This window comes from Chiloscyllium plagiosum, unplaced genomic scaffold (assembly GCF_004010195.1).
Source record: "Chiloscyllium plagiosum isolate BGI_BamShark_2017 unplaced genomic scaffold, ASM401019v2 scaf_9715, whole genome shotgun sequence".
Taxonomy (NCBI): Eukaryota; Metazoa; Chordata; class Chondrichthyes; order Orectolobiformes; family Hemiscylliidae; genus Chiloscyllium; species Chiloscyllium plagiosum.
Window position 1 is genome coordinate 58,406 of NW_025215347.1, and position 10,823 is coordinate 69,228.

A 10,823-nucleotide genomic window follows, 5' to 3' on the forward strand; every position below is an offset into this window, starting at 1 on the left:
CTCCAATTTTGGTGTCATCTGCAAACTTACTAACTGTACCTCTTATGCTTGCATCCAAATCATTTATGTAAATGACAAAAAGTAGAGGACCCAGCACTGATCCTTGTGGCACTCCACTGGTCACAGGCCTCCAGTCTGAAAAACAACCCTCCACCATCACCCTCTGTCTTCTACCTGTGAGCCAGTTCTGAATCCAAATGGCTAGTTCTCCCTGTATTCCATGAGATCAAAGCGTCTTGGGAGTGCTAGTCTAGGATTCTCAAGGTAAACTTGCAGGTTGAGTCAGTAGTTAGGAAGGCAAATGCAATGATGGCATTTATTTTGAGAGGACTTGAATATAAAAGCAGGGATGTACTTCTGAGGTTCTATAAGGTTGGGGTCAGACCACATTTGAAGTATTGTGTGCAGTTTCGGGCCCAATTGCTTAGGAAGGATGTACTGGCCCTGGAGCGGGTTCATGAGAGTGGTCCCAGGAATGAAAAGCCTAACATATGAGGAACCTTTCAGGCCTTTGGGTCTATACTTGATGGAGTTTAGAAGGATGGGGGGAGGATCTTATTAAAACATACAGAATACTGAATGGCCTGGACAGAGTAGATGTTGGGAAGATGTTTCCATTGGGAAGAGAGACTAGGACTCGAGGGCACAGCTTTAGAGTAAAGGGAAGACACTTTAGAACAGAGATAAGACAGTGGTGAATCTATGGAATTCATTGCCACAGAAGGCTGTGGAATCCGGGTCATTGGGTATATTTAAGACTGACATAGGTTCTTGAATATCAAGGGGATCAACTGTTACGGGGAGAAAGTGGGAGAATAAGGTTGAGAAACTTATCAGCCATGATTTAAATGGTGGAGCAGACTCAATGGGCTGAATAGCCTAATTTCTGCTCCTATGTCATATGGTCTTAACATCATGACTGTGCCTCTGGTGAAGTTTTGGTGTTCTGTCCTGCTTGACACCAACGCTTCAGTGGAGGTACACTGATATTAGCTGGATTGGTGACGAAACGTCTACAAACAAACTTATCAGCTCAGCGAGCGCATCAACAACCTCACCCACAATCTGAACTACAAATCTTCTTGAATACAGTGAATTATACATAATCATGTCATTTTGCATATTAAAATTGATCTTTCTCTGCACCTTCTCTGTAGCTGTAAAACTGTATTCTGCAATATGTTCTATTACTCTGGTTTACTTATGTAAGAAATAATTTGTCTGGTTTTCACACAAAACAATACTTTTCACTGTGTCTCCATACATATGATAATAATAAATCAAAAGGCACTACACAAATCCAAGTTGTAGCTGTTTCCTCTTGCCTTCATCTCTATCTCCTGACATTACAGCGTTATACCATCTCTGTGGTCAGTATTCTCAATTGTAAATTTAGCTCCCTCTTTGCTCTACCTCAAAGTGTGTGGTTTGTCTGTCCCTTCACCTGAGATTACAGAGGAGCTAGAGGAATTGGCTTGGAGAGTTGAATCTGGTTAATCCGATTTTCATTGTTGGTCTGGGCTTGGTCACGATATGTGCTTAAGGAATATTTAAGTTTGTGTTTTTTTTTTCTTTCACCAGTGACTTGTAGTTATTTATGGCTGTGGATTTATTTTTAAACCTATATCGATCAAAGGGAGGCTTTTTTCTGACATTAGCTCGCAATAATATTTGCGCACTCGTATGAACGCGGTGCAGATGCCCCGGTTTGGTGGTCCGCTGTGAGGCTCTTCTGATAAAGTGGGTTATTAATGTAGCAGAGCTGAAAATGTGTTGCTGGAAAAGCGCAGCAGGTCAGGCAGCATCCAAGGAACAGGAGAATCGACGTTTTGGGCACAAGCCCTTCTTCAGGAATTCAGGGTGAGGACCAGTTCTCAATTGTAAATTTAGCTCCCTCTTTGCTCTACCTCAGTGTGTGGTTTGTCCGTTCCTTCACCTGAGCTTGCCTCCTGCCTACAAATCTTCAGAGATAAGAGATTAATGTAGCAGGAGTATCCCAGCAGGAATATCCCAGAGTCTGTGAGAGAGCAAAGGGAGTGGCGCTATCCATTACTTGGTCCTAGTGGTGGGAACTTGGCTGGTAGTCATATCGGGGATACAGCATTGAGGATTAGACTATGAGACGTAGGAGTAGGCCATTCAGCCCATCGATTCTGCTCCCTGCTTTTCAATGAGATAATAGCTGATCTGATAATCCTCAATTCAAATTTCCTGCCTTTCCCCAAAGCTCTTGATTCCCTTCCTCTTTAAAAATCTGTCTATCTCAGCCATGAATATACCCGAATGACCCAGTCTCGACAGCCCTCTGTATAAAGAATTCCTCGGATTCGCTCCCCTCAGACAGAGAAAATTCCTCCTCATCTCTGTCTTAAATCGGTAACCTCTTACTCTGAGATGATGCCTTCTGGTCCTAAATTGTTCCACAAGGGGAAACAACCTTTCCACATCGATCTGTCACATCCCTAAGGAAGCTGGTGTTATTGTTTTCTTCAGCCAGAGGCAGTTGTCACAGAGCAGGCTGGTGTTGTTGCCAAGGCAACCAGAAGGTGGGGCCTGAAGTCAATGGGGTTGGTCTGTCCAATGTCGGCAGAAATTGTTGCTGATTGCGGACTTGATGTTGGTGAAAATCTCTTGCATTTTGTTTTCAAACCTTCTAGCCCCCATTGAACCTTCTTCAGCCCCACCAGCCTCTTTTATCTACCCTCTAACTCCATCTACCTGCCCCACTATTCAACAAGATCATGATCGATCTACCCCAAGCCTCAACCCATCTCAACATTGCTGTCACCTCTCTGATATTTCAAAAATCTGTTGACCGCTTCTTTAGATATTTCTAGAACTTTCATTGTTAACTACTTGAGCCTGAAGACCCTTAATGTCTCTGCCTTTCTCTAACACTCTCTTTCTTTTCTTTTTAAAAACACGCCTTAAACCCACCTTTTACTTATTCAGCTTGATATCCAGTTTTGTTTGACAATGTCAAGAATTTTGAGTGTTTTGTTTTGCTAGTGCAGGTTAGGTGAATTGGCCATGCTAAATTGCCCATAGTGTTCAGGGATATGTAGGTTAGGGGCAAACTTAGAGGAAGGGATAGGAGAATCGGTCTGGGTGGGTTACTGTTCGGAGGGTCAAAGGGCCTGTTTCCACACTTTAGGAATTCTATGATAGTTTGCGGCTGCTTTGTAATTTGTGAGCTCTCGGTGGGGATGGAGGGAAGGTGAAAAGGAATAATAGAACTTTCATTGTTAACCGCTTGAGCCTGAAGACCCTTAATGTCTCTGCCTTTCTCTAACACTCTCTTTTCTTTTTAAAAACACGCCTTAAACCAACCTTTTACTCATTCAGCTTGATATCCAGTTTTGTTTGACAATGTCGAGAATTTTGAGTGGTTTTTTTTTTGCTAATGCAGGTTAGGTGAATTGCCCATAGTGTTCAGGAATATGTAGGTTAGGGGCAAACTTAGAGGAAGGGATAGGAGAATCGGTCTGGGTGGGTTACTGTTCGGAGGGTCAAAGGGCCTGTTTCCACACTTTAGGAATTCTATGATAGTTTGCGGCTGCTTTGTAATTTGTGAGCTCTCGGTGGGGATGGAGGGAAGGTGAAAAGGAATAATGAAAAGGGATGGACTGAGAGAAAGTAAGTGAGTAAATGAAAGCGAGGGAGGGTAGGGCAAGAGAATTTTCTTGAAAAATTGAGAGGATGTGAAACTTGTGAACAAGCTGCCATTTTGGATAGCAGTGGGGGAGGAGGTCATGGGTGGAGGGAATAGGCCAAGCTTGGCACGGTGCCTTGTGGAGTTGCTGAGGCCAGAGATGAGTTTGGAAAAGCTGGTGCTGCCCACGTCTTTTCCTTTTGTCTCTGTAGTGCAATGCTGTTTGGCTACAAGTGAAAATGTACTCTGCCAAGTTTACTTTTAGCTTTTATTTTTGTTCCACCCTCTAATCTCTCAACCACCAACATGTTTTCCAGGGCTGTGAGGAATCTCGTCATAAAGTGACCTTTGAGATGTGGTGGGTGTGTGGTTGGCGTGTGAGCAGTTTGTTTTTTTTTTGTGTTGCACACTAGCTCATGTGACTGAAGCCTTGCAGCTAGGCCTTGGATCTATATGACCAAACATTTTTGATACGAGGTCGTCGGGGAAAGTGTTTAGATTCAGCCATCAGGAGTTGACAGACAGTAAGTTAGCTCCCAGCTGACATATTGTGGAATCTGTTCCCTCTTACCTGCTGTACCCCACGACAAGAAAAAGCCTAGGCCCAGGAGCCTGTCTCTACGAACAGGGAGCAGAGCTAATTGATGTACCCACAGAGAAGTCAGCTCGAGGGAGGGAGGCTTTCTGTAGGAGTGGCAGTGTTCAGGCCTGTGTTTTCTAAGTCTGAGTAATCCAGTGATCATACACCAACATCAGGGAGCAGGACAGTAATCAGCCCAGAATTCCAGAGTCTGTGTAATTAAAGATCTTTGGACCAAGACCGTGTTCTCCCGAAAATGAGGGTTGTCCACTCACCCATAAATTATCACTAAGTGCCTCTCTTAAAACACTGGCCTGTTGTTTTGGATTAGTTGAAGAATTTCGATTGCAATTGTTGGATGGTCATGGGGCTGGAGGACTTAGACTGGGAAGCAGGTCTTCCCTCTTTGTTTAGCTGCTGTGTCCTTCTGGAGGTTGGGAGGATGAGAGAGAGAGAGGTCAGAGTGCTCAGCGTTCCTTGTATTTGAGAATGACGCCAGTCAGGTTGTAGGATTCTAACCCGTGTCACTGAGCAGCACTCCCTGACCCACAAACCTTTGGGCAGTTCATCTGTGAGGTAATGGGGCCCAGAGAGTAGGATCTGTCCAGTATCCTTCTGTGCTCCCCCACTCACCATGAAGACATTGCAACTCTCAATGTGATGCAGCCCTCCATCGACAAGTTGGTGCCGTTTTGAACGATTAGAAATTAGCAGTAGGTCACTCGGCCCTTGGAATCTGCCTCCCCGTTTAGTGTGATCATGGCTGATCATTCAATTCAGTCCCCTGTTCCCAGTTCTCCCCATTTCCGTTAATTTCTTTAGTCTTGAAAACAGGTAATCCTTGGCCTTCGTAGCAAGAGAATGCGACATACCATTTGCCTCCTTCACGGCCTGCTGCACCTGCATGCTTACCTTCAGCGATTGGTGTAATAGAATACTCAGGTCTCATTGCACCTCTTTATTTCTCAATTTTATCACCATCCAGATGATAATCTGCTTTCCTGTTCTTGCGACAAAAGTGGATAATCTCACATTTATCCACATTGTACTGCATTTGCCCACCGACAGAGCCTGTTCAAATCACACTGAAACATCTCTGCAACCCCTTCACATCTCACCCTCCCTCCCAGTTCAGTGTTGTCTGCAAACTGATTAGTTCCCTCATTGAAATCATTAATATATATTGTGAATAACTGGGGTCTAAGCACTGATCAGCACTGTGTTAGGCTGCCACTCAGGGATCCCTGTGACAGGTCCTGCGGCCGGCCGCCACGCGGGGATCCCTGCGGCCGGCCGCCACTCAGTAAAAGACCTTATCGGTAGCAAATAAAAGCCAAAAGAACTGTGGATGCTGTAAATCTGAAACAAAATCAGGTGTTGCTGGAAAAGCTCAGCAGATCTGGCAACATCAGTGAAGAGAAATCAAAGTTAATGTTTCAGGTCCGGTGGCCCTTCATCAGGATTGATGGTAGCTAGGAAAATGTTGGTTTATATGCAGATGATGGATATAGAGCCCAAAGAGAGAGAACAGTTGGACAGACAAAGGAATTAATAACCATCTGGTGAGGAGAGTGACGAGCTGTTAATGGAGACTGTTAGTGGCTGACAATAGGTAGTGTGTAATAGCAGACTGTGATAACAAGGCCTGGTGTGTATGGTAGGGGGGGTGGGGTGGGACATAGCAAAGTTCAGGCCCTAAAATTGTTGAACTCCGTATTGAGTCCGGAGGGCTGCAGGGTCCCCAAGTGGAAAATGAGGTCTTGTTCTTTCAGTTTGCGCTGAGATTCACTGGAACACTACAGCAAGCCTGAGACAGTGATGTTGACCAGGGAACAGGGTGGGGTGCTGAAGTGGCAGGCAATTGGGAGCTCAGGGTCTTTTTTTTTTTTTTTGCAGGCAGACTGTGGATGTTCTGTGAATCAGTCACCCAGTCCACGCTTCGTTTCCCCAGTGTAGAGGAGACCACATTGTGAGCAGCAAATGTAGTCGACTTGATTGTGAGAAGTGCAGATAAAGCACTGCCTCACCTGAAAAGGTATGTTTGAGCCCTTAGATACTGCAGAGGGAGGAGGTAAATGGGCAGTTGTTACAACCTCAGCGTTTGCAGGAGAAGGTACCATGGGTATGTGGGGAGGGTTGTGGGAGTGAAGGAAGAAGGTGGACAAGGGAGGACAGGAGAATGTGTCTGGTGGTGGTATCTCGTTGGAGATGGTGGAAATGGCGACTGATGACCTTCTGGATGTGCATGATGATGGGATGGTAGGTAAGAACAAGGGAATCCCCACCACTATTGTGGGAGGAAAGAGAGGAGGTGAGGGCAGAAGTGTGGGAAGTGGGTTGGACCCGGTTGATGGTCCTTTCAACAATGGTGCTGGGCAATTCTCGGTTGAGGAAGAAGGTGGTCATTTCAGAGGCTCCCTTGACGAACTTGGCCTCCCTGGAACATGTATGACGGAGATGGAGGAATTGGGACAATAGAATAGACTCTTTACAGGAAGCAGGGTTTTAGAACAGGTAGTCCGGTAGCTGAGAGTTGGTGGGTTTTTCGTGGATATTAGTGTCTGCCATGTAACACAACACCCTGTTCCCTGGCCAACATCTGTCTCAGGCTTACTGCAGTGCTCCAGCGAAGCTAGTCGCAAGCTGGAAGAACAACACTGTATTTTCCTCTTGGGGACCCTGCAGCCCTCTAGACTCAGCATTGAGTTTAATAAGTTTAGGACCTGAATTCTCCTATGTCTTAGCCCCCAAACCTATGCACCAGGCCTTGTGTATAGTTTGCCATAACACACTACCTGTTAGCCACTATCCATCTCCATTAACAGCTATTCACCCTCCTAGCCAAATCGTTGTCAATTCCTTTGTCTGTCCAACTCGTCTTTTCCCTCTTTAGGCTCTCCGTCTATCATTTACTCCTTAACCCCTCCCCCTATATAAACCAACATTTTCCAAACTATCATTCATTCTGAGGAAAGGTTATCGAATCGAAGGGTTATCGAGATTTCTCTTCACAGACCTGCTGAGCTTTTCTAGCAACTTCTGTTTTTGTTTCCAATTGGTAGCAAGCTCCTCCTAGTCATTAGTATCATTGCTGCCAGGAAGTGCTTTTGAGTGACTCTGCAATATCTTCCCTTGGAACTTTTACAAAAGCTGGGGCTGTTGGGGGAATGGCCTTCGGATACAGTACTCAGTCTGGAGTTGAGTTGAGTCATCCATTCCTTGTTCTGCCAGATTGATGGATTATCCCAGATTCATGGATATTTGGAGTGTAGGGTGTTCTGTCCTTATTGACAGAACGCTCCCGGAGATTGTTTGATGACTCTGGGACATCCCAAAATGTTTCACAAGGACCTGGCATAAGTGCAGGAGCAGAACGTACAGATCATGGAACCTGCTCCACCATTCAATGCCATCATAGTTAATCTTGGGTTTCAGCTCAACTTCCTTTACACCTCCCCACAATTCTCTGAGACACCAAAACTCACTCTGTGGGCTTAATTGCATTTAACACCAGAGATTTCTTTACCCTCTGGATGACTGGATTCCTCCTCATTCCCAGAAATGTCAACCTCTTTCATCTCATGTTTTGTTTTAAAATTCTAAATAAAGGGTATCATAGTGTCATACAGCACAGAAACAGGCCCTTCGGCCCAATTAGTCTGTGCCGAACAGACTTCCTGAACTGAACTAGTCCCATTTGCCTACGTTTGGCCCATGTCTCTCTGGACCTTTTCCTGTGCATGTACCTGTCCAAATGTCTTTTAAATGTATTTTACCTGCGTTTACCACTTTCTCTGGCAGCTGTTTCATATACGCACCATCCTCTGTGTGAAAACGTTGTCCCTGAGGTTCCTTTTAAATCTTGTCCCTCTCACCTTAAACTTCTGGTTTTGCACTCCCCTATCTGGGGAAAAGACCTTGTCTATGTCTTTCATGATTTCATTAACTCTATAAGGTCACTTCTCAGCCTGTTTTGCTCCAGGGAAGAAAGACGTTCCAGCCTTTCGATGTATGTCAAATCACCACCACCCCCTCTGACTGCCATTCCTGATGAAGGGCTTATGTCCTAAACTTTGATTCTTCTGCTCCTCGGATGCTGCCTGACCTATTGTGCTTTTCCCGTACCATACACTCGACTCCGATCTTCAACATCTGCAGTCCTCACCTTCTCCTTACCAGAATGTTGCCTGGTATGGGGAATTTTAGCTATGAAGAAAGGTCGGATAGACTGGGTTTGTTTTCACTGGCATGCAGGAGGTTGCAGGGTGACCTTATAGAAGTTTATAAGGTAGTGAATGACATGGATAGAGTGGAAAATATGCAGCCTTTTCCCAGGGTGAAGGAGTCAATAGGGTACACAGGTTCAAGATGCAGGGTTGGGAGGAGTTTAAAAGAGATGTGTGAGGCAAGTTTTTTTACACAAAGGGTGGTGAGTGTCTGGAACATGCTGCCAGAGGAGGTGGTGAAAACAGACACAATAGAGCATTCAAGAAACACCTGAACAAATACATGAATAGGAAGGGAATGGAGGGATACAGATCCTGTCAGTGCAGGCAGTTTTAGTATGGAAGGGCAGAATGTGTTGGCAGGTTTGGAGGGCCTGTTCTTTGTTCTATCACTATTTATTTCCCCGAGTTCCCTAGCTTCTATGTCTTTCTCCACAGTAAATACTGATGGGGGGACAGGTGTCACTGGAATATATTTGTTTCAGATCCTTGCCCCTTGAACTGAGTGGTTCTCTAGCCCATTTCAGAAGGCACTTAAGAACCAATCACATTGCTGAGGGTCTGGAGTCACATGTAGGCCAGACCAAGTAAGAATGACACATTTCCGCTCAAAGGACATGAATGAACCATTTATATCAGTCATAGTCACCATCATTGAGATTAAATGAATTTTCAATTTAATGAAATTAATTTAACTTACAATAGTGGAGTTTGGACATGTGATCCCAAGTTATTAACCTGGGCCTCTGGATTACCACTGTGCCACCCTATTTTCCTTCATTCACAAAGGCTCAATTTTCTATGATATCCCCCGTGCTTCACAAACCTGACACATTGGAGTGAGAGTCCCTCTGCCTTCCTTGCCCAGGAGTATTCTGGGTAATGGTAGCTTATCAGGGCACCTGCGGTAGCTCCAGTCTCTCTCAAAATTGAAGGTTTTGGGCTCAAATTCCAACCCAGGCTGGACTGGAATTCAGAATCCTGGCTAACGCTCCAATGCAAGAGTGCTGCACAGTCTGCGATTTTATCTCTGATAATCCCACAGTCCTGTCCAGTGGGCCTAAATCTCCCAGCACCGTTTTATAGGGGAGTCAGGGGTTCCCGTCTGTGTCCTGGTTGCTAATTATCCCCCAACTGATCAGCTTTGCTCTCATGTCCTTGTTATTTTTGGAATCTTGCTGTGTTAGGAGAGCTGCCTTTTAAGAACAAGAAAAGGTTGGAATGATTAAAAATGGCAATCCTCTGGGGCTTGTATGTACATCCAGAAAGTGTTCAGAATAAGTTGGATGAACAGGCAGCGTAAATAAATGTGTTCCTATTATAGAAACATAGTTATGAGGAAATCAGAACTGGAGTCTTAACATTTAGGGCTATTTGACCTTTTGGAGAGATAGGCGGGATGGAAAAGGTAGTACTGTTAGTAAGCTTTGATTTGAGTTGTATTGTCAAGTGTACCTAGGTACAGTGAAAAGTTTTGTTTTGTTTGCGATACAGACAGATCACACCACACAAAATGCATTAGTGTAATAGAACAGAACCAGGGATACAATGCTACAGCTCCAGAGAAGGCATACAAAGAGCAAGATTAACATTAAATTTAAAATTTGAGGGATCCATTCAGAAGTCTAATAACGGCAGGGGAGAAGCTGTTCTTGCGTCTGTTTGTTCAAGTGTTTAAGCTTTTGTACCTACTGCCCAATAAGAGTTTGGAAGAGATTATAACTGGGGTGGGAGGGATCTTTGATGTTGGTTGCCTTCCCAAGGCAGGGGGAGGTGTAAATGGAGTCAGTGGATGGAAGGTTGGCTTGCGTGATGATCTGGGCTGTGTTTACTGCAGTTTCTTATGGTCCTGAACAGAGCTGTTGCAGAACCAAGACGTGACACATCCAGATGGCAGACGGTGACAACTGGTGTTCCCGCAAGGCTGAATGTTGGGACCACAGCTTTTCACTTTATACATTAATAATCTAGACGAAGGAACTTGCAGAACCAAGACGTGACACATCCAGATGGCAGACGGTGACAACTGGTGTTCCGCAAGGCTGAATGTTGGGACCACAGCTTTTCACTTTATACATTAATAATCTAGACGAAGGAACTGAGGGCGTTCTGGCTGGGTTTGCAGACAATACAAAGATAGGTAAAGGGATAGGTAGTATTGAGGAGGCAGGGAGGTTGCAGAAAGATTTGTGCTGGAAAAGCACAGCATCTGAGGAGCAGAAAAATTGACGTTTTGGGCAAAAGCCCTTCATCAGGAATGAAGGCTGAATGGGGTGGAGAGATAAATGGGAGTGGGGTGGGGGTGGGGCTGGGGAGAAGGTAGCAAAGGGTACCCCCCCCCATTTATCTCTCCATCCTGGAGGCT

At 45.0% G+C, this 10,823-nt stretch overlaps 1 protein-coding gene across 2 annotated transcripts in view; it reads left to right on the top strand.

Annotated features, from left to right (window-relative positions):
• The window catches only part of LOC122548295 (lysophosphatidic acid receptor 1-like), a 45,394-nt gene that overhangs the window by 18,207 nt on the left and 16,364 nt on the right, over window positions 1–10,823 (top strand). The window contains exon 2 of one of the 2 annotated variants that reach the window (XR_006311206.1): window positions 6,129–6,267. The exons of the other annotated variant lie outside the window; for it this stretch is intronic. The gene's annotated coding sequence lies outside the window, so the exon portion shown is untranslated. The remainder of the gene's footprint in view (window positions 1–6,128; window positions 6,268–10,823) is intronic. 2 annotated transcript variants of the gene reach the window in all.